Here is a 23,765-nt window from a genome sequence, read left to right on the forward strand (position 1 = left end):
TATATAATTATTTGCTGAAGTATTATCTATATCTTCTCTGTTTGTTCTAGCTATATCCATTTTGTTAGAGACGCAAAATTCAAGTCTACAGTGAACATCCGAAAATAAGGGGTCAAAATCAAATACTTCGAAGTTAGATATGTGCTTGAAAAAATCAGATGAAAGTAGTAGATAGTCAATCACGCTAGTTTCGTTACATGTAACTTTTCCAATAAATCTGTCTTTCCCAATCCGACCATTAGCAATGAATATATTATTATTTTTACAAAACTCTAGAAGTTTATAGCTAAAACAATTAATTCTTCCTTTACACTGACTTGTTCGCTGTAACGAAATACCAGCATCACTTATAGAGTTCATCATTAGAATTGATATCTAAAACATCAATAAGAGTATCATCAGGCGGTATATAATCATTATTACATTGTGTTTTGGCATTAAAGTCACCAACAAAAGCAAATTTACAATTACCGTCAGCAATATCAATCATTTCGTTTTCAATTTCTTCAAAACAATCGGCTGATGAATGTTTCGAGTTTTCAGGAGGAATGTAAACACAACCTAAAAGGATATCAAAATCCTTATTAGTTAATGTTTTAGGCAATCTCATCCACTGTATAAAATCAGATGGAGTTTGGCATTAAAGAATTGTAAATGAGTTTTCAACTCTTCTATATATATAATAAGAATGCCACCCGATTTTCTTTTCACCTCTTTAGACATGTTTTTACAGAAATACTCATAGCCATGTGATAAACCTAATACATCAAATTCATCCATTTTACTTTCGGCACAAATCAATACGTCGTACGATTGGATAAGTAAATCAAATTCTGGTGATCTCAGTTTTGATGATACACCACATACATTAACAAATGTAACTTTGATTTATTCGGACAATGTTCCGGTGTTTCATCGTCAGAGTCACTGTATAGTTCCTCCTCGCACCCCTAGCGGTATCTATCAGGGGTGGAGTCAAAACGCCCTCGCTTGCGGGGGCGTCGTCGATTGGGCGTGCCGAATGCGTGGAATGGTGGAGTAGCATTACGTTGGGTACCTTGGGCATAGTTTCCTGTGGGTTGTGTTGTCTGATGGCCTTGTTCGTCGTAGGGTTGTCCATCTACATATAGGATATCGCGCACAATTTTGGCCCTGTGCCCCTCTGCGGGGAGCTGGCGTAGTTTGGGGTAAAGGCTACGACGCGCCTTCTCAATTTCCTCAGGAAATTGTCGGTTGATTCTGTACGGCTTTTCGCGGAGCTTTCTGGCATTTTGTAGGACATGCTCTAGATCTGCTTGGTAAATAAATTTCGCTATTATCGGCCTTCTCGATTCTCTACCGAATCTATGAACATTAGCAAACTGGGGGGGTTTCATAAATGCCGAGTTGCTCGTCGAGGAATTGTCATATGACGTCATATGTATTCTCCCAGTTCTGCTCATTAATGCCAGAAAAGATCAGATTGTATTTCATAGATCGACATCTCAGGTCCGTAAGTTGTTCTGTAATCTCATCGTTTTTCTCCGTCACATCAGCTAAAAAATGTTCTTTTTCAGTTTTGTATTTGTCTAGGTACGTCTTGTTGTAATTGTTTCACCATGGATTCTAATTTGCTTGTATGTTCTTGTAAGTTTTTAACGTTTTGTTCACCTTTTGGACATTGTTCGGTCACGCTATCGAAGATGTTACTCAATCCCTTAAGATTATTGTCAAATTCGGAGAAACGTACGTTTAGTTGACCGGTATCATTTTCAAGGGAGGTCACTCTTCCCGACAATTTGGACACTGATTCACATACGGTATCTATACGTTTGATGGCAATGTCAAAATAATCAAGTTTGGAGCTGATGGAATTATTCATTTTTATTATCAGCTTATGCAAAGTTTCAAGAGTAATGGGTTCATTCTCAGACTCACAGTCGTATAATGTAGCCCTGCTTTCAGCTAATACTTTGAACAGACAGTTTATCATGCTGGTCTGCCATGTTGACATATGTGGTTCACTCGCGTACACAGACAGGTAAGGCACGGGCATTCACAGGTGACATACGCGTATATAGTGTTCATTCATGCGGCAATGCGTAATGGCAGTGTAGAGTTGAGTACCTTCAGTAGACCGTGACGAATCGCCGATCGTAAAAGTAAGTCTATTTATAGTAACTGTTTGGATTGTAACTTGTCAATAAACACACATCTCAAAAATTTACTTTTCAAGTTGACAAACTTTAGCAAAGTCACTCCAAATAATACCGAACAGTTCCGATAACGAATTCATGGGAAATATTGATACTCATCTCGTTACTTCATCGATAATCTCCATCTCTGTCAGAGCAATCTCTAACGTGTCAGTGAACTGGGCGGCGCCATATTGAGGGTACACAGCCTTGGACGAGCTTGTAAGTGTCTATGAATGTTTGTAAAATTTCAATACAGATCTATTATGTAATCGTGTTCGTTTTGTTTGTCTTGATAAAGGGGCAGATCGCCTTGAAAATTTGACAATTTTGTTTGTCCACACGGTTGGAACTATACAAATCTACATTTATTTTATCGTATTTAACGAACACATTACCGATATGATTCCGAAATAAACTGCTTTTTAGTATGTGTTTAGCATACTTTGCTCATAAGTAACAATTCTACTAGTCTAAATCCTAGTACAGTTTGGATTTATTCGTTTAGACTGAAATCGTGTATCTTTGCTGCATTTTTAGGTTTAAATCGATAAAGAAAGTACATACATGTTAATGTCGACATTCATATATCCGATTGACTACCATGGAAGTAGCGCAGTATGGTTGTATATTCTGTTCCCATTGAACAATAGTAAAAGGCGTCTGTTTCAGATGTTTTGGGGTATTACATAATTTTATTCTTCCGTCTCGCTTGAAAACCCCGGAAGTGCGGAAGGCTTTCACTATGTCCGCCTCCAAGTCTTTCGTTGTTTGTCAGTATAATGTAACGGGATAGAATGTGCTGTTTGATGTCATTGACAACATGCTTCATAGAGATAACTTTATAAAAAGGAGAATCCCTATCATAACACACACAACGTTAACATATATCGTAGTATTTCAAAATATGCATACATTTCAAACACGCAACACATTGATACACAGCTGCTCAACCTTAAAGATGCTCCACCGCCGACATAGCATAAATGATATTCATTATTTGAACAATAATCGGTGTATTATCGTGTATACATATGTCTAATTAACACAAAAAATAATATAAAATAATTTATTTTGCCGTTGGTGCATGCGCAATCAGTACTTTTCCATATATGATATAGTGCAACGGATTTTTTTTCGGGATGCAATAAATTATTTTTCATATTTTTTAACTTGAAGTAAAATTAGAAGCTCAAACTTTTCAATGTTGGTAATGGTGTAAAGTAAGTAACTTTTTTAACTGAAGAAAAATACTAAATCGTCTTCTCCTGTTTTTGATAGTGAAAAAATACCATTTGTCGGCGGTGGAGCATCTTTAAATGATCAAAAGTGCCCAATTGAAAGTGGGTATACTCAACTAAGCTAAGTTGATGATTAGAAGCAGTGTCAAAAGATAACTTGGAAGATACAACTATAAAATCCCTTTAGTCGCCTTTTACTATAATGGACTGTGGCACCATATCCAATTCTAACGCCCTACTTTAATATAATTATAATATATGAAACTATCCTACATAATTTGACATTTGATATTGTTATATGACTGTGAGTTTTGCCGTTTTCTGATTGGTCTAGACCGCTCCGACAGGTCTTGACAAAATGCAATGTCAACCTGAGACTGATGAACACCTGTTCAGAGGTTGACATTGCAAATCCGGTAACCTGGCTATAAAAAGACACAGGGAATTCCCTGTCTCTTCCACATTTTTGACCAATCAAAATAGAGCATTGCCGATCATCGGGCAATAGCCATATCCAACATGGCAGACAACTGTTAGGAAAGATTAGAAAAGATGTTTTAACACGTTTTAAATGTAGCTATATGTTCGAAAGTTATATTGTGAAGAAGTACAGCAGAAGAACTAAAAGTACCTACTGAGGATACTTGGATGAAGATTTTCATGACTTTTGTTTGAGTAGTCATTGCGCTGCCCTTACTTCAAAATTGTTCAAGTAGCAAAACTTGTATCATTGTACCGTTTCATAAACAAAACAATTATTGACTTTTTGTAGATTAATACGAGGAATTGTTAAACCTTTGAAAGGTGATATTGCCCTCGGCCCTCGGCCTCGGGGAATATCACCTTTCTCATGTTAAACAATTCCTCGTATTAGCCTACAAAAAGTCAATATTTGTATAATAAAGAATATCAATGTAATATAATTACCATTTTGTTTTTGTCTTTAAATATAACTAAAATAATGTCAGTAATGCAAACTTTAGAAATGCAATACTGTGTTAAACAGATTAGATTTTATGTCATTTTTTGTTTGTTTTTAATTGCACACCAATATTCGTTCCAGATGAAGCATTATTTTTGAGTAATGGTAATGTGTCTTGTCTAGTAGATATATTAATTTATTATTTTGATAATGTTATTATATTTTATTTAGTTATCGGTGTTTTTTGGGCAAGAACACAAAATGAAAGATACATTAAGAAGTATCAAATAAGATCATTTATAGAGAACTGGAGTTAAAGTGAGGAATATGTTTATATGCTATTTTGTTTTCTTTGATCAGGCCTTCCTTCTGACCGATTAGACCGAGAAGTGGACCATTCACAAACGAGTCGTATTTATGAAAAAAATCTGCTTATTTGATAATATAAATACTTGAATTTTTAAAATGTTTTATAATTATTGCTATGATATCCAAATATTTGTTGGGGATTGCGTGTATTGGGGGAATGAGTTTGTTTGTAGCGATCGACCCAAGAATTTATAAGTCCTTGGTTCGACTACACAAACAAATCGGTTAACAAGGCAGGTGTTAGGAAAATTTTGGAAACAAGTAAATGTATATTTAAGAGTGTGATTGACAACGTACCATCAGACATATAGATACAATGTAATCTCTATATCTCTAAAAAGTGTTGTTTATTTTAATAGAATACTTTTAAAACTATAAAACAAAAAATAATGTTTATGGAAAACTAACTAAAAAGATCTAAACTTAAAAAAAATGAATTGGGTCTATAGTAATCTATGATTTATTTAAGGAATGGTCATTATTTTTTGTTGTTTACTGGTGTGTAAATTGCATTTGTTGGACAAATATTTTAATTGATGCGCGTTAGCGAGTCAGCTTGAAATATTTGTCAAACAAATGCAGTTTACATACCAGTAAATAAAAAATAAAAAAACATTCGTTATACTTACATTTCAACCAACTATTTCTTTTAAATTTAATGTTCCGATAAAATAAAACTTTTTTTTTCAACGTTTATACGATTGATGTAACAGCCGGTCAATTGATGGATTCCCGGAACAGGTGGTCCCAATTTGGCGGGAAATGTTGTCAAGTTTAGAAAGTACACCAATGACAGTTCCACAATAAAACTATCTTTTTCTTCTGAAATATATTTAAAGATTTTCAATACATTCAAATTATTTATATTGAAAAAGTTAAAAAATACATAAATATTACACGAAATCTGATGCACATTAATACTACTTGCGGAAGCCAGTGTTCCGGTGTGTGTATTCTTGCGCGGAAACCGACTGCGTTTACACAAGTGTAAATGATTTCCTAGTTGGGCAGGCTATATATGTTATATACCAAAGAAAAAACAGAAATTTCCATATACCCTCATAACCTCAACAAAATAAAAATCTCTTCCTTATATTTACAGTTTTTCTCGCAAATAAATATTATTTATTCTCGCGACATTTGAATATTTTTTTTTTTAAATATCAATATTTTTTCTCTCTAGTCATTGTCAACAAATTCGATTGAACAGCTGATTGTAATAGGAGATTTCAGAAAAGATGTCGATGACGTCACACAAAGGTACATCCGGGCGCTCAAAGGTACAACTCTTATATCTGTACACATAAACATTGTGTGTAAACACAGCCGCTTGTGATGTTTGTTTACATTTTATTGTAATAAATAGTACGCCAATCCGAGAACTATTGCGTTATTTACATTTCAAAAAGTGTAAATAAAAATATTTTACAATAATATACAAATTTAAACATATAGTATGCATATATTTTACTATGTTTATACTCCATTTTCTACCGCTACGAGAACACACGGTCGCCATTACGTATAAACATTGACAGATATATTGCAAATATCAACTTGAAATTACAAATTAAATTCAAAGTCCCTCAAAATATAATTATAAGCAATTACTGTTTTCGAAGTGTTTCTTGGTAAAACACTTTACGATGTGTGATTAGTGCAAAATTAAACATTTGCTTTCGTAGATTACCCCAAGCCCACGGCAGCCATTACAGTACAGCCGAGAACCCGAATTTCGTCCATTTTCAGTGTCATTAAATTACGTATTTTGGTTTATTTTTTTGTCATCAATTTTAGGATTTAGTTTATAACATACAAATGAGTCAGTTTGTAGGTTCTTTTTATCATATTTTTAAACAAAACTTTGAGTATTTAGTATTCTCGAAGCCGTGCTCAATGTATCGGAATTTACAGTACTACGATCTGTAATTTATATCAATTTAAATGAAGTCTACCTAATATTGTATTCCAATTATCTACAAGTAATACCACTTCAGTTTGAGACTTAACATAGCAGCCCATGGCATAAAAGCGGCTGAAAATGAAATATTGAAAATGAAATCTGCAGCATGAAATTCACCATATTATTTTACGAGATCGGCAGCCAAGACGTGTACGTGTAAAACAGTAGTTTAATTACTATTCGTAATTTTGTTATGATACAAGAGTATTCCATTAAAATAACATGTACATATTAAATAACGAATATATATCTTAAACAAGTACTTTTTGAGATAAAAGTGTTGGTATTTATAAATATGATTTATTTCCCCAACAATGCTGTGGCCTGCGGTGATCTACATGTACCAGCGACGAAGCCATACACGAGCGGCCGTAGTCTGGTCAGGTGGTTCACGTTTTTGTTTATATCATATCGTATTGTGAACAGTTTTTCATGTATAACAGAAACATTATACATTGAAATAGATCATACACCTTTTCACAACCTGAATTTATACGTATGAACAAAATCGGGTAGGCCTACGTGTGATGGCCCGGCAGCGCTTCGATAGGTGGCTTCGACACTAAAATTTACCAATAAACAAATGAAAATATAAAAATGTTAACATCCGTAACCTGTGAAACAATAAGAAACCATTTCAAAATCAGAATTTGCAAGTATAAAAAGCGTAAACTTTTGACAAAGTATCGATTTTGAAGCAGAGATGTACGTATCTGTTATTGTTTTCATCAGTCGCCATACTGTGTTTGTACCTTTGAGGACCCGGATGTAAACTTTCTGTGACGTCACGCCATCTTTTCTGAAATCTCCTATAGTCACCAAAAGTGGGGACATGATCCCACGTTTCCCGCCGCATTGCGGCGTTGACAACAAAAGAAAATAGTTCCCCGTTTCTTATATCCCCGTTTCATCCATCTTTAACAAAATACATAATCGGCAAAATCCGTTAAATGTTTTTAACAATGCTTTCATGTCTTAACATTTTTTGATGTTTCACAAACTGATTTCCATTTTTTTTTTACCGAGTTACCTCCCTTGATCGCTTGTCTTTACAACAGAATCGCCGCTAATAAGGTTGTAGCCTATAAGGATTTTGACCAAATTTGGTCTGAAGCTTCCTTGGGTGAAGAGAAACCAATTTTGTATAATTGGTAGGCCTGGCGCCCCAGGGGCCTGAGGTGCGGAGCCCAGAAGGGGAAATATAGCTAATTCTTTAAAATCCTTCTCCTTCTTAGGATTTGAAGAGATTTTGTTTAAATTTGGTCTGAAGCCTCCTTGGGTGAAAGGGAAACAATTTTGTGTTAAGAGCGGGCCCGGTTCACCAAGGGCCTGTAGGGCAGGGCCAAGTAGAAGAAATATAACAAGAGCTGTTTGGAGAACAGCAAAGCTCGCCTATTCAGAAGAAGTTGATGTTCAAGTATTTACTATTTTAAACATGGAAATATGACAAATTAACAGACTAAAAAAACCTAAAGGGCCCCCAAATTGGTTGTATTATCACGTTCAGCATTCATACACATTAGGAAAATAAAATCATAAACATTTATGATGACTTATGCTTAAACAATTGACAAAATAGAAACTTGCTCAAAAACTTTAACATGGAAATATGACAAATTAACAGACTCAAAACACCCCTAAAGGGCCCCAAATTGGTTGTATTATCATGTTCAGCATCCATACACATTAGGAAAATAAAATCATAAACATTTATGACGACTTAAGCTTAAACAATTGACGAAACAGAAACTTGCTCAAAAACTTTTAACGTGAAATGGACGCCCAACGCTGACGCCCGACGCCGACGCCGGGGTGACAACATTAGCTCCCCCTATTCTTCGAAAAGGCGAGCTAATAAAATTCTTTAAAATCCTTCTACTTCTGGAAGTTCCGTGGGTGAAGGGGATCGTTACCGATCCTGTATAAACGGTGGGGTCTGATCATACCAGGTGCCTGAGGGGCGGGGCTCAATATAGCAATATATTTGAAGTCCTTCTTCTTCTGTAAGAATTAAGCGATTTAGTTCGAATTTGGTCTGCGGTGAACCAATTTGTTGTTTAAACTGTGGGTATGGTCTACCATGGGCCTAGAGGGTCATGGCCCACTAGGTGATTCTTTAGTAATGAAGGAATTTTTTGTTTGAATTCGGACTGAAGCTTCCTTAGGTGAAGGAGAACCAGTTTTTTTATAAATGGTAGGCTTGGTCCCCATGGGGCTTGAGGGGCAAGGTAAAATAAGGAACATGTGGCAAATTTGTTTGAATTTTTTTTCTGTGGAAAAAAATAGATTAATTTAAAATCTAAAGCTTTCGAGTTGGTGGCTTGTATTTTACCTTGGAACAGGTGCTCGTTACATGCCCAATAAATTACCTTCCTGTTTAATGTTTTTAATAGAAAAATCAATAAAATTTTATCTTTAAGATTTATTGTCGGTAAATATTATATAATGGACTACCAAGGTTTTTTAAATGCATGACCTTGATTTTCATTCAATGTCACAGGTGATAAATAAAATTTAAATTCTTATATGATTTCAAACTCTGTATGTTTTTCCTACCCTAATGAAACTGGCCCCGTTTAAGAGTAATATCAAGAGTTGTCTCCACTTTCTATTCTCTTCATTTCATCCGCGACAGTCCTTCAGGTGTCGCCCATTTGTTTGACCACAGAAATCGTTCTCTCGAAAAATAGTGTAGGAAGTTATTTTCCAGTACACCGAAAATGTGTTCTTTAGTAGAGAATGACATAGGTCAACCTCGATTTCATCTTCTTGTTGGTGCTTTTCTCACCACAAAACGGATAAAAACAACATTTTACAAATTTATTACATCTGATATATGTCATTTGTGTGTCTGAGGGCTTTGTAGGATATGTATTGTAACACGAGTTATAGGCGATATGAATAAATAAGTTAAAATGTACAGTGGTGTAAGTTTTGTGTTATAGAAAACCATGTATAAAGAAAGATGTGTCAATAATTGTTCAGTCAATAACTTTATTTTCTTGTTTAGAATCACAAGAATTATGAATATATTTCATGAAGAATCAATTTTTCATTTAAGTTCCATTGGTTCTCTTATGTAGAGTCACAGAACAAAAGAAAGATAAATATTCTTGTCCAGGGAGGATAGGGTTGTGTTTTCATCCGTATTGTTCTTCCATACTTTCAACATTGCATCTGCTATGGTGGGTGCAAACATGTCGTTGTCATTTGGTTGTAATGCGCATTTGTGTCCGCTACGGGTGTGAACTCCCGGTGACCTTTAACCTTACACATGGGGTCTTACACATTCGTCCACATTCGTCATGCGCAGTAGCCATAACATCTACATGGTGATCATTAGGGCGTTTGATTGCCACGTACGCGTAACGTGATAAAAGGGGATAGGCGTTCGTCAGTCAGTGCTGTTCAATAAAATGTCCGTCGTAGTTCAAAACATCTATGCGAACGAGAACATTTAAAGTCACTTTTCGGGGAAACGCTTGCAATGTTGGTATACAGTAGTATTATAGTTAGGTTGATGGATGCCGTGACAGAGCATCTGAGTTTGTCACCTTCACTGGTAGAAATGCCCCAAAGATCGGAGCTTACGTCACCATTTATTTCGAAAGAATTTTGGATGGTGAGGGTTATTCTCCCTTTCGATGTATCTAAATTCTTTAAAACCACCTGCCTGTTGACTCTTTCGTATATGATGCTCTGCGTCGAAAACATTGTTTGTTTTTTCAATCCAGAAGAAAGAGCATGATGGGAGGACTCCCTTATCGCGTTTTCTAGCTATTTGAAACGCATTCGCCTCTTACACATGTCAGCCACGAAGACCCGCCACAGTCTGGGCACTCCCGGAGACATTTGGTAAGTGTAGATATCTCTGGTCCAGTGGTTAGAGTATCCGTCACTGTTACGGTATCCTGATATTCCTTCCATCCTTGCGTTCGGACGATGTGCATATGGACCGTAATTACTCGGGTAGTCAGCACGAAGGGTCGATGTTACGATTGATCTGTTGCTGATTTGGAAGCGCCAACCAGATGTAAGTCAACGAAGCAGTGTAAAAGAAAGAACAGTGGGTCTCTACTCGCCCGTGTTCAAAAACCTACATCTCCTCCTACCCATGAATGGGCCGAGTTGTGACGTAGTTCTAAGTTCCGAATTACTGGTTAGAAGCTCTAGGTTCTAAAATAGCTTGCGTACGACGGGCGGGAGAGGATTCTGTTTAAGGATTCTTTACTCAATAAACTACCCCTTTCGCCAATATTTCTCCTTGTTCCCCAACCTTTTGCCATCCCATTGTAAAACACGTCCGTACCCATTCCCTGCAAATCGAAATGAAAATATAACGGACTGGGTTGGATCGTTCATCGCTTGGTCTAAAGTCCAATCCCAGTATGGAAGGGTGACACTATCATCTACATCCCGTAATGCTTGCTCGAACCTGTAATACAAAGACACACTGCTGGTCTTACCTTATTACATGTATATTTCTCTGAGGTCGTGGTTTCTGATATGTTATCTGACCAGTATGTTTCCAAACTGACTGGACGATTAAATTTATTCAATGTTACACATTTATTATAAAACGTTTTTGTCGCGGCCTTAATTAACCGATAGTTTTGTTGAACTTTTGGATAGGGAAAGATTTGTTTTGATATTAATACTATGTTGTGTGATATATCAGTATATACTTATTTAATGGTTTTGTATATATAAATTTGGGGGGGGTAACTTACAGGTATATATATACCCGTTGCCATCGCCAGGAAAAGTTAGCACCTCTTTTATGTGCTGCACATGCATTTACCCTCCATGAACTAGCGGTCTATGTATATTTGGCCCATGTAAACACTCAACACAAAGAACCGAGACTTCGTGATTCTGCGACAAAACCCAGTCTCCAAGTAGCCGCAGCGAATCGGTTTAGTTCTGATACGACCTTTGATGGTACAAACATTGATCACCCTAACACACTGTCAAGATAAGAAAAAACCTGGCATGATTGGAAATCCTAGTTTACGAAGTGCGTCATTATTTACAGAAAAAATTAAATATAACCTGTGCAGGATTGACTGTGATAGAGTGGTATCTTCCCGGTATGGCGTGAATGTATGTACAATTTCTTTTCTAATAGCTCTAATTACTTATCAATTTAGCTATATTTGTTTTTATTTTCATGAAGTCGTTAGAGAATACAAAGATGTATACATACCAGCTATTATTAACACAATAATTTTATATTCGGGAAAGCAATATCATAAACTTCCGTCATCCCATTTTTTGTGCCACATGAAGAGAACTTTTAACCTTGTTTAGGGAGTATTACGTGACACGAACCACTGAAAAAATATCAACGGTATACCCGTGGTTAGCAAATGCCATACGCCACCTACCCAATCTCTACCAACAGTTTAAACATCTAAGTGGCCCATTTATCCATTATCCACATTAAAAAAACGTAACTATATTCCCTTATATCCCTATATATCATCGTGCATAATAGCCATAACAATGAACTGCTCAAACAGCTAAGACAACAACCGTATAAAATTCTTTCCGGCCCCCTACTCGTCAACCGCGGCATTGTACGATATTACTTCTCTTTGCTGCCAGATATCCATCCGCTCCACTTATAAAGAGACCACTTGTAGTAGAAATTGAAACAACGAGACAGGTAGTCACGTGGTTCCTCCCAGCTTGTTTTCGACCGGAAACCCACAAAGGAAACAGATACTGAAGCATTAATTTGCATTTCCAGTTTCATCAGCCCCATTTCAAATGTCCGAACGTAGATTCCTAAGTTTGCCGAATAACAGTCCATGGAGCTCTTCTTGGAACACGGTAGGTTATCGTTGATGGGTTGTAACAGAATGCAGTGTGTTGCCAGGTAAACAGGACACCAGCATCTGAAATTTTCGATGATAGATCAAATTTAACATTTTGCATTTAAGGCGAATAGTCGGGGCAAAAGAAGGGCTAACAATCGGTCCAAAATGGTGATTAGAGGATATACCAGTACAAATTTCTCGTATGAAATAAGAACAAAATAAAATCATTCCCATCAAAAACGCTCTGGTAAGCGAAAAAAAATTAACATAATTATAAACTGTGGAATTCCTAAATTGCGTATCCCTCATTCCCGACCCGGCTAATCAGGTGCAGTTCCAATCTTAACGCATGGCGCAACATCCACCACTCTCCGTAAGTAAAAAAACAAATCAATGGCACTACCGTAGTATTTGGAACCATAATAGTTTCCGTGAGTCAAAACACTAACCAACTGAGTTCGCAACTAGACCTCACCTAACCAATGCGTGCCCTGGCCAGGCAATGTGAGCATGGCGGACAATGCTCGCCAAAAGACTACGGTAAAACATTACGACGCATGGAGAGTTTTAATAGACCAACTTGTTATAGTGAAGAGAACAGTTCAAACGAGCACGCGGCTCCGGACCGCTACTGTACGTACCTAGGCCTACTACCCCGGTACTCCCCTGCTCAGCTGATAGTGAGTGAGTCTTCGTATTTTTGATCATTATGTAAATAGTCCCTAGCATGAATGAGTGGTCACATATGGTCACATGTTTCGGTGTGTTCTTGTTTCTCCCACTTTTTTATAATAACATAGGGGCAGTTATGTTGTGACAGCAGTTATAGTCTGCTTCACATATCCCTTACCTGGATTTTACCTGTGTTCTCCACATTACCTGGAATTTTACCTGTGTTCTTCCACATTACCTGGTTTTTACACAATGTTTAAAGTTATCTAATTTCATCATTATTTATACAATATTTACATATCATATACCATTTTCATCAGCTAAGTCTATAGAAGACTGTGCAGTTATAATATATATGAGGAGATGTCTTATAGTTTTGATTTTTTTGAGTGAAGAATCAGTAATTAAATAATTAGCATACAGTATATGTAGGTCTTTGTAAATGGTCACATAAGCTGACTTTTTTAATTATCAAGGCATAAAATGGATGAAAAGTGAATACATCTAAGATTTTGATAATAAGATTAAAAGTGTTCAGACCAGCATCCAAGCTGTATGTTATAAGTATATCAGGACATCAGAGAGGTTTGACTATCACAGTTCCCCATCAACCAACAACATGGCAAACGCACAGATTCAGGTGAAATTTCTTAGAAATAAATTTGGAAGACAGAACATTGCTTATAATGGCTACATCTACTGTGTGAAGAACAACAGAGGAGAACGCACCTACGGGAGATGCACCATACGTATACCCGACTGCCCCTCCACATTGAGTACCCGCAACAACATCCCTACAGGAAATGGCCACCACCCCCACAACCATCCTCAGTACCACGCCAAGATCACGCCCCTGGAGATTATGGAGAACATCTGTACACACTCTCCACTGTCCAACACCTACCAACATTTCAATCTAGCAAGACGTTACTCTACAACGCCACACGCACCCAGACTCCTCAACTACCAAAGACCATCCAGGACATCAATCTCTAGGGAAAGTGGACACAGACGACTGCTGGAGAGGAATTCCTTCTACTTGACAATGGCGACCATTCCCTCATCATAGCCTTTTGCGACATCCAACAACCTCATAGACCTATGTAACACCGAGGATGGCACAAAAAACTCCAGAAGAAGGTTGAACACTCCCACCCAAATATCTATAGCATCATCCGTGTGCTCCAAAACATGCAGCCGGAGGACAAACCAGACCCAGAGCCAAACGGTACCGAAACATCGACAGCCGCCTTACCCAACCTTACCTTACTTTACGGAAATGAAAACTTGGCTTTTGAAGTAAATTGTCATGTATTTGAACTTGTACAATCATTCGTAAAGTCCAGCAGAAGATTTTGAACATTACATAATTTTATGATATATAGTATATATCTTGTTATTATATACTTTGATGAATTCAATTATTATTTATATCTATTGTATGAATGTCATCACCTGTAAATATTTCATAAGATTGGAGAAGGCTTCTTAAGTTGTATGACAATAAAATATGTTTAAAGTCAAGTTTAAAGTCAAAAATATATGTTTTGATTTTAATTAGTTATCTCTTATTAATGTTTAACTGTAGTGCTTAAAGTATAAGTAATGTGTTGTATATATATATAAAATGTTTTAATTTTAAGTAATTATATCTTATTAATTAATGTTTTATTACATTTAACATTTTAAGATAGAGTGATAAAATATGAAAACATTTAAAATGGGAATAAAATGCAGAATAGGTATGCTAACAATTAAATAGAATTGTGACTATTTGTAAAATTACAGGTAAAAAAAGTATACCTGTATTAAATGTTTCATACCTGTTCCCCAATGGCGTAAAACGTAACCCTGGGGGTAAATAGAGATTCTTTCGTGGGGCCTCTTTAGGGGTAATGAATGCCAGGTGTATATTTATAAAATGTACCGTTGTAATGCATGTACAGTTAGAATGTAACCGCTAGTGCATTATCAAGCTAAGATTTGTTTCAATTAATCTATAATATTATGCTACCGGTCAATTCATACAGTTCTGATATATATATTTATAGATTTTTAATTTGTAAATTATTGTTCTGTATATGTTCTGGTAGTGTTATACACATACATTGTACACAGGTGTTCGTTTCTAATATAAGTATAAGTATAATACTGGGTCAAGGTCTATAACTCGGCCGGCCATATAACACTACCCAATTTCGAGATCGAAGTTTCTTACAACACTTTTCTTGGAATTTCCTGTAGCTTATTCGAAGCTGTTTTCTATACTCGCTAGCTTTTTTATTCATATCAGTTTTATTAAGGACTGTTTTGTTAAACTTGTATTTAATCCTACTTTTGTTAAAAGCATTTCGTGTTAAACCACATTCTTTATTAAACCATGGTTTACTCATGTTTGTTTTTTGTTTATGTCTTACCGTCGGAGACACAGATACTTTGCTGGCCGCCCCTTTAAGAACTTGACAAATGCCTGTGACTACATCATTGATTTGGTCAATATCAACCTCATCATTACCGACCAGCTGGTCTAAAGAGTTTCGAACTGCACGCAAATTCATATTTTCAGTCAGATTTAAGGCTTCTACAAATTCGTCCTTTTTAGAAGAATTCCATTTTACATTTGCAACAGTATACATATCAGTTTCATTTACTACGGCATTGGTTAAGTTTGACCATATTCAAAATACAATGGATTTGGTTATGAACATCTGAAAATAAAGGATTGAAGTCACATATTTCAAATTCAGAGACTAGTCTGAAAGCTTGACTACTTAATATGAGATAATCTACTACACTAATGCCTTTACATGTCACTCGGCCAACTTGTTTATCTTTACTTATTCGACCATTAGCTATATACAGAGACGATCTTTTACAGAGTTCAAGTAAAAGATTACCATATCTATTTGGCCTGGCCTTGTCTTCACTATATCTTTGTAAAGGAATATTCTGTTCAATCAATTCATGTGCAGAGTACAAATTTTCTACATCGTCATTACTTTCCATCACATTCAAAATATCAAATAATCTTTCATCAGGTAATATATAATCAGGAGTTGTGGAAGTTCTAGCATTGAATTCTCCAATCAACATTACATTATTTATTCCATTACCATAAATAAGTAGCTCTTCTTCTATTTCTGTAAAAGCATTTTCTGATGAATAAACAGTATTTTCCGGGGGAATGTATGTACAACCAATTAAAATGTTTGAAGCAGCGTTTGTTATCTGACATTCAACCCATTGAACAAATTCAGAATTAGATTGATGAAATTGTAAAATATTTGACAAGCTGGTTTTGTATAATAAAACAATACCACCTGACTTTTTCTTACATTTGTGTCTGTGTTTACCATGGAACGTGTATCCCTCTGGTAAGTTAATATCATCTAATAGGTCAGTTTTAGATTCAACACATAATATTAAATCATATTCAGTAATTAAGTTGTAAAAGTCTGGATTAATTAATTTTGATTTTAAGCCACACACATTTAAGAAAATTAAGCTTAATTGTTTTCCATTAGATGGTCCATTAAGAGCAGTGTCTGAGTGACTGTCCTATTCACGATTTACTGGGGGTCGGGGTTCGTGGTAAGGACGAGGTGCGTAGTGGGGGACATTGTTTATATATAGCGTATCGTAGACCAGTCTCGCGTTTTCACCCCTACGTTTGGCTTCCCTTAGCTGTGGAGTCAACGCGGTTCGTCTCTGGACTATCTCAGGGGGGAATTGCTGAAACACCGAGAGATGTCGTTTGTCGCGGAGTTTCTCAGGTACGGCCCTCAACACGCGCTCGCGATCAGAATACTTGGCAAACCTGGCGATGATTCCCGGAGGTTTACCGTCGTTTCTCCTCCTCAACCTGTGCACGTTTTGAAGTGGAATGGTTTCTGCATCTTCTATCCCCAGTTCCTGATCGATGAAATGTTTCAATACCTGCTCGGTGTTTTCTTGTTCATTGCACGCAATTCCATTAAAAATCAAATTATATTTCATCGAGTACGTTTTCAATTTAAGAAAGTCTTCCTTCAACTGATCATTCTCTTCCAGTAGTTCTCTGTTTCTATGCTCAATGGTAGCAACTCTGTTTTCAATTTCATAATGATGACTTTCTTCCTTTTCCAATACACCATCATGTTTTTTTTACAGTTTCTTTTATTAATTCCACTTCAGACATAATAGTTTCGATTTTTTTTTCAAAATTCACTAATTTGTCGTTTATGGACTCCAAAAGGTCAAGCTTTGGTAATTTTTCTCCTATAAATGAATCCATTTTGGAAATTTTGTCACTTAGAATATTTATATGTGTCGTCATCATCTGAAAAGCCATGTTTGGGATTTGAACTGGGATGGGAGAAGCAGTTACCGCCGCTAAAGCCGACTGTGGAGGGGGTGGAGACGGGAAAGGTGGGGGAGCGGGGAGCCCCGGTATCATGTTCCCTGGTACTGGTGGCGGGCCACACATTCCATTTGGAGTACTATGGTGTAATGCACGTGATGTCTCGCGCGCGCTTACCTGTGTGACAGGTTGACCAGGTACACCTGTGATTGATGGCGTATTGTGATAACCATACATATGGGAAAAGTTCTGGTCAAAAGTTGAACACCCAGGAGAAATAGGCATGTCTCCAAACAGTGATCCATGAGCATTTGTAATTACCTGTGAGGTTTGCATTTGCGTACCTGTGCTTGTACAAGTACTAGTAGTATTCACCTGTGTCGTACATGTGTCACTAGAGGTCACACGTGTAGTGAGCTGATTTTTATTCGGTGGGGTATCACCTGAGTTTTTACTTCTCCTTCTTTTTTGACTTTTCCCCATATTGTTCGTAGATGAAAAATACACTGTTTTCACACATACCTTGTACTTGACCGTTGCGACGAAATAAATTCAGGAAAAAAAGTCAATATGACCGCATATTTGTTCATTTTTGTCGGAGCTGTTTAGAACACCAACCTGCCACCCTGTCATGCGCACTCTTTGATTTCGACTGTCTGATGTCTGATGGCCTTGTTCGTCGTAGGGTTGTCCATCTACATATAGGATATCGCGCACAATATTGGCCCTGTGCCCCTCTGCGCGGGGCTGGCGTAGTTTGGGGTAAAGGCTACGACGCGCCTGCTCAATTTCCTCAGGAAATTGTCGGTTGATTCTCTACGGCTTTTCGCGGAGCTTTCTGGCATTTTGTAGGACATGCTCTAGATCTGCTTGGTAAATAAATTTCGCTATTATCGGCCTAGGACCTCTTCTCGATTCTCTACCGAATCTATGAACATTAGCAAACTGGGGGGTTTCATAAATGCCGAGTTGCTCGTCGAGGAATTGTCGTATGACGTCATATGTATTCTCCCAGTTCTGCTCATTAAGGTTGTATTCTTCTGAGGTTTCAGTCCCGTTGAAGTCTCGTTTCGACATAGATCAAAGAAGTTATGAGATTTTAAGATAAAATCTATCAATATCTTTAGCAAGTTGCCAGTTGCAAATTCTGTCAAAAAATTACATTTCTATTTTTAGTAGATTTTTTTTATACGGGGACTTTAAGAAATGGTCCATTTGGCGGCCATTTTGAAATTGTGTCTTTTTTCGCTTTGAATAGCGCCACAGTTTTACCATTTTTTACTGAAATTGTTTTTACTTAAATCATGACTGCGCCAGTATTTTTAGCTGTATCGAACTTATTTTTGCTGTAAATCGTTACTGGGTTCGTGGTAATTAAAATATTGAGCATTAGTGTGTGAAATGATACACTTTTGTCACTTTATTTTGACATTTAATGGTAATTTGGGCACTTTTATTTTTTACTCCAAAATACTGAAAAATAACAAATATTCAAATGGGGCAAAAAAGTAAGCACACGGACCCCCCATTTTTCTGCCTGATTTAGAAAGAACAACCCTTTCCCTGTTGATATGCAAAATATGAACAAAAGTTTAATACCAGAACTTTTTCTATAAAGGGTTAAATTTGGCAAAAATGGCTGAAAATGGTGCATTTTTTAGCTCAAAATTAAGGGGTAGGGGTAGCATATGTTGTTATTCTGAGAAAAAATATTAGTCTTATTAATCAAAACTGGTATGTTTTTAAAGAAGACTACTGGAAAATAAATTCTACAAACATCCATACATATCCAACACCTCGATAGAAAATTATGGCTTTAATCTCATGTGTTTATGGTCAAAACCGCAAAATTCCCATAAAATCCAATATTTTGTCAATTAGGTATCTTTGAGTGACAATATCTCAAAAACGAGCACACGGACATGTTTTTTCTTCCATTTTCATTTATAACATGAACTCCTATTACCAAAAATCTATATGAGAAAAAAAGTTTAATACAAGAAAATTTTGACTTCTCAGAGGAGTACATCCTTAATGCCAGAAAGGATCAAGATTGTATTTCATAGATCGACATCTCAGGTCCGTAAGTTGTTCTGTAATCTCATCGTTTTTCTCCGTCACATCAGCTAAAAATGTTCTTTTTCAGTTTTGTATTTGTCTAGGTACGTCTTGTTGTAATTGTTTCACCATGGATTCTAATTTGCTTGTATGTTCTTGTAAGTGTTTAGCGTTTTGTTCACCTTTTTGACATTGTTCGGTCACGCCATCGAAGATGTTACTCAATCCCTTAAGATTATTGTCAAATTCGGAGAAACGTACGTTTAGTTGACCGGTATCATTTTCAAGGGAGGTCACTCTTCCCGACAATTTGGACACTGATTCACATACGGTATCTATACGTTTGATGGCAATGTCAAAATAATCAAGTTTGGAGCTTATTCATTTTTATTATCAGCTTATGCAAAGTTTCAAGAGTAATGGGTTCATTCTCAGACTCACAGTCGTATAATGTAGCCCTGCTTTCAGCTAATACTTCAGACAGTTTATCATGCTGGTCTGCCATGTTTACGTATGTGGTTCACTCGCGTACACAGACAGGTAAGGCACGGGTATTCACAGGTGACATACGCGTATATAGTGTTCATTCATGCGGCAATGCGTAATGGCAGTGTAGAGTTTAGTACCTTCAGTAGACCGTGACGAATCGCCGATCGTATACAGTCCTTACAGCATTGGACGAAATTCACCTGTAAGTCTATTTATAGTAACAGTTTGGATTGTAACTTGTCAATAAACACACATCTCAAAAAACTACTTTTCAAGTTGTCAAACTTTATCACTCTAAATAATACCAAACAGTTCCGATAACGAATTCATGGGAAAATATTGATACTCATCTCGTTACTTCATCGATAATCTCCATTTCTGTCAGAGCAATCTCGAACGTGTCGGTGAACTGGGCGCCGCCATATTAAGGGTACACAGCCTTGGACGAGCTTGTAAGTGTCTATGAATGTTTGCAAAATTTCAATACAAATCTATTATGTAATCGTGTTCGTTTTGTTTGTCTTGATAAAGGGGCAGATCGCCTCGAAAATTTGACAATTTTGTTTGTCCACACGGTTGGAACTATACAAATCTACATTTATTTTATCGTATTTAACGAACGCATTACCGATATGATTCCGAAATAAACTGCTTTTTAGTATGTGTTTAGCATACTTTGCTCATAAGTAACAATTCTACTAGTTTAAATCCTAGTACAGTTTGGATTCATTCGTTTAGACTGAAATCGTGTATCTTTGCTGCATTTTTAGGTTTAAATCGATAAAGAAAGTACATACATGTTAATGTCGACATTCATATATCCGATTGACTACCATGGAAGTAGCGCAGTATGGTTGTATATTCTGTTCCCATTGAACAATAGTAAAAGGCGTCTGTTTCAGATGTTTTGGGGTATTACATAATTTTATTCTTCCGTCTCGCTTGAAAACCCCGGAAGTGCGGAAGGCTTTCACTATGTCCGCCTCCAAGTCTTTCGTTGTTTGTCAGTATAATGTAACGGGATAGAATGTGCTGTTTGATGTCATTGACAACATGCTTCATAGAGATAACTTTATGAAAAGGAGAATCCCTATCATAACACACACAACGTTAACATATATCATAGTATTTCAAAATATGCATACATTTCAAACACGCAACACATTGATACACAGCTGCTCAACCTTAAAGATGCTCCACCGCCGACATAGCATAAATGATATTCATTATTTGAACAATATTCGGTGTATTATCGTGTATATATATGTCTAATTAACACAAAAAATAATATAAAATAATTTATTTTGCCGTTGGTGCATGCGCAATCAGTACTTTCCATATATGATATAGTGCAACGGATTTTTTTCGGGATGCAATAAATTATTTTTCATATTTGTAACTTGAAGTAAAATTAGAAGCTCAAACTTTTCAATGTTGGTAATGGTGTAAAGTAAGTAACTTTTTTAACTGAAGAAAAATACTAAATCGTCTTCTTCTGTTTTTGATAGTGAAAAAATACCATTTGTCGGCGGTGGAGCATCTTTAAATAATCAAAAGTGCCCAATTGAAAGTGGGTATACTCAACTAAGCTAAGTTGATGATTAGAAGCAGTGTCAAAAGATAACTTGGAAGATACAACTATAAAATCCCTTTAGTCGCCTTTTACTATAATGGACTGTGGGCACCATATCCAATTCTAACACCCTACTTTAATATAATTATAATATATGAAACTATCCTACATAATTTGACATTTGATATTGTTATATGACTGTGAGTTTTGCCGTTTTCTGATTGGTCTAGACCGCTCCGACAGGTCTTGACAAAATGCAATGTCAACCTGAGACTGATGAACACCTGTTCAGAGGTTGACATTGCAAATCCGGTAACCTGGCTATAAAAAGACACAGGGAATTCCCTGTCTCTTCCACATTTTTGACCAATCAAAATAGATCATTGCCGATCATCGGGCAATAGCCATATCCAACATGGCAGACAACTGTTAGGAAAGATTAGAAAAGATGTTTTAACACGTTTTAAATGTAGCTATATGTTCGAAGTTAGGGTATTGTGAAGAAGAACAACAAAAGAACTAAAAGTACCTACTGAGGATACGTGGATGAAGATTTTCTTGATTTTTGTTTGAGTAGTCATTGCGCTGCCCTTACTTCAAAATTGTTCAAGTAGCAAAACTTGTATCATTGTACCGTTTCATATAACAAAACAATTATTGACTTTTTGTAGATTAATACGAGGAATTGTTAAACCTTTGAAAGGTGATATTGTCCTCGGCCCTCGGCCTCGGGGAATGTCACCTTTCTCATGTTAAACAATTCCTCGTATTAGCCTACAAAAAGTCAATATTTGTATAATAAAGAATATCAATGTAATATAATTACCATTTTGTTTTTGTCTTTAAATATAATTAAAATAATGTCAGTAATGCAAACTTTAGAAATGCAATACTGTGTTAAACAGATTAAATTTTATGTCATTTTTGTTTGTTTTTAATTGCACACCAATATTCGTTCCAGATGAAGCATTATTTTTGAGTAATGGTAATGTGTCTTGTCTAGTAGATATATTAATTTATTATTTTGATAATGTTATTATATTTTATTTAGTTATCGGTGTTTTTTGGGCAAGAACACAAAATGAAAGATACATTAAGAAGTATCAAAGAAGATCATTTATAGAGAACTGGAGTTAAAGTGAGGAATATGTTTATATGCTATTTTGTTTTCTTTGATCAGGCCTTCCTTCTGACCGATTAGACCGAGAAGTGGACCATTCACAAATGAGTCGTATTTATGGAAAAAATCTGTTTATTTGATAATATAAATACTTGAATTTTTAAAATGTTTTATAATTATTGCTATGATATCCAAATATTTGTTGGGGATTGCGTGTATTGGGGGAATGAGTTTGTTTGTAGCGATCGACCCAAGAATTTATAAGTCCTTGGTTCGACTACACAAACAAATCGGTTAACAAGGCAGGTGTTAGGAAAATTTTGGAAACAAGTAAATGTATATTTAAGAGTGTGATTGACAACGTACCATCAGACATATAGATACAATGTAATCTCTATATCTCTAAAAAGTGTTGTTTATTTTAATAGAATACTTTTAAAACTATAAAACAAAAAAATAATGTTTATGGAGAACTAACTAAAAAGATCTAAGCTTAAAAAATGAATGGGGTCTATAGTAATCCATGATTTATTTAAGGAATGGTCATTATTTTTTGTTGTTTACTGGTGTGTAAATTGCATTTGTTGGACAAATATTTTAAATGATGCGCGTTAGCGAGTCAGCTTGAAATATTTGTCAAACAAATGCAGTTTACATACCAGTAAATGAAAAATAAAAAACATTCGTTATACTTACATTTCAACCAACTATTTCTTTTAAATTTAATGTTCCGATAAAATAAAACTTTTTTTTTCAACGTTATACGATTGATGTAACAGCCGGTCAATTGATGGATTCCCGGAACAGGTGGCCCAAATTTTGCGGGAAATGTTGTCAAGTTTAGAAAGTACACCAATGACAGTTCCACAATAAAACTATCTTTTTCTTCTGAAATATATTTAAAGATTTTCAATACATTCAAATTATTTATATTGAAAAAGTTAAAGAAAATACATAAATATTACACGAAATCTGATGCACATTAATACTACTTGCGGAAGCCAGTGTTCCGGTGTGTGTATT

The sequence above is a fragment of the Argopecten irradians genome, chromosome 4 (genome assembly GCF_041381155.1).
Source record: "Argopecten irradians isolate NY chromosome 4, Ai_NY, whole genome shotgun sequence".
NCBI classification, from domain to species: domain Eukaryota; kingdom Metazoa; phylum Mollusca; class Bivalvia; order Pectinida; family Pectinidae; genus Argopecten; species Argopecten irradians.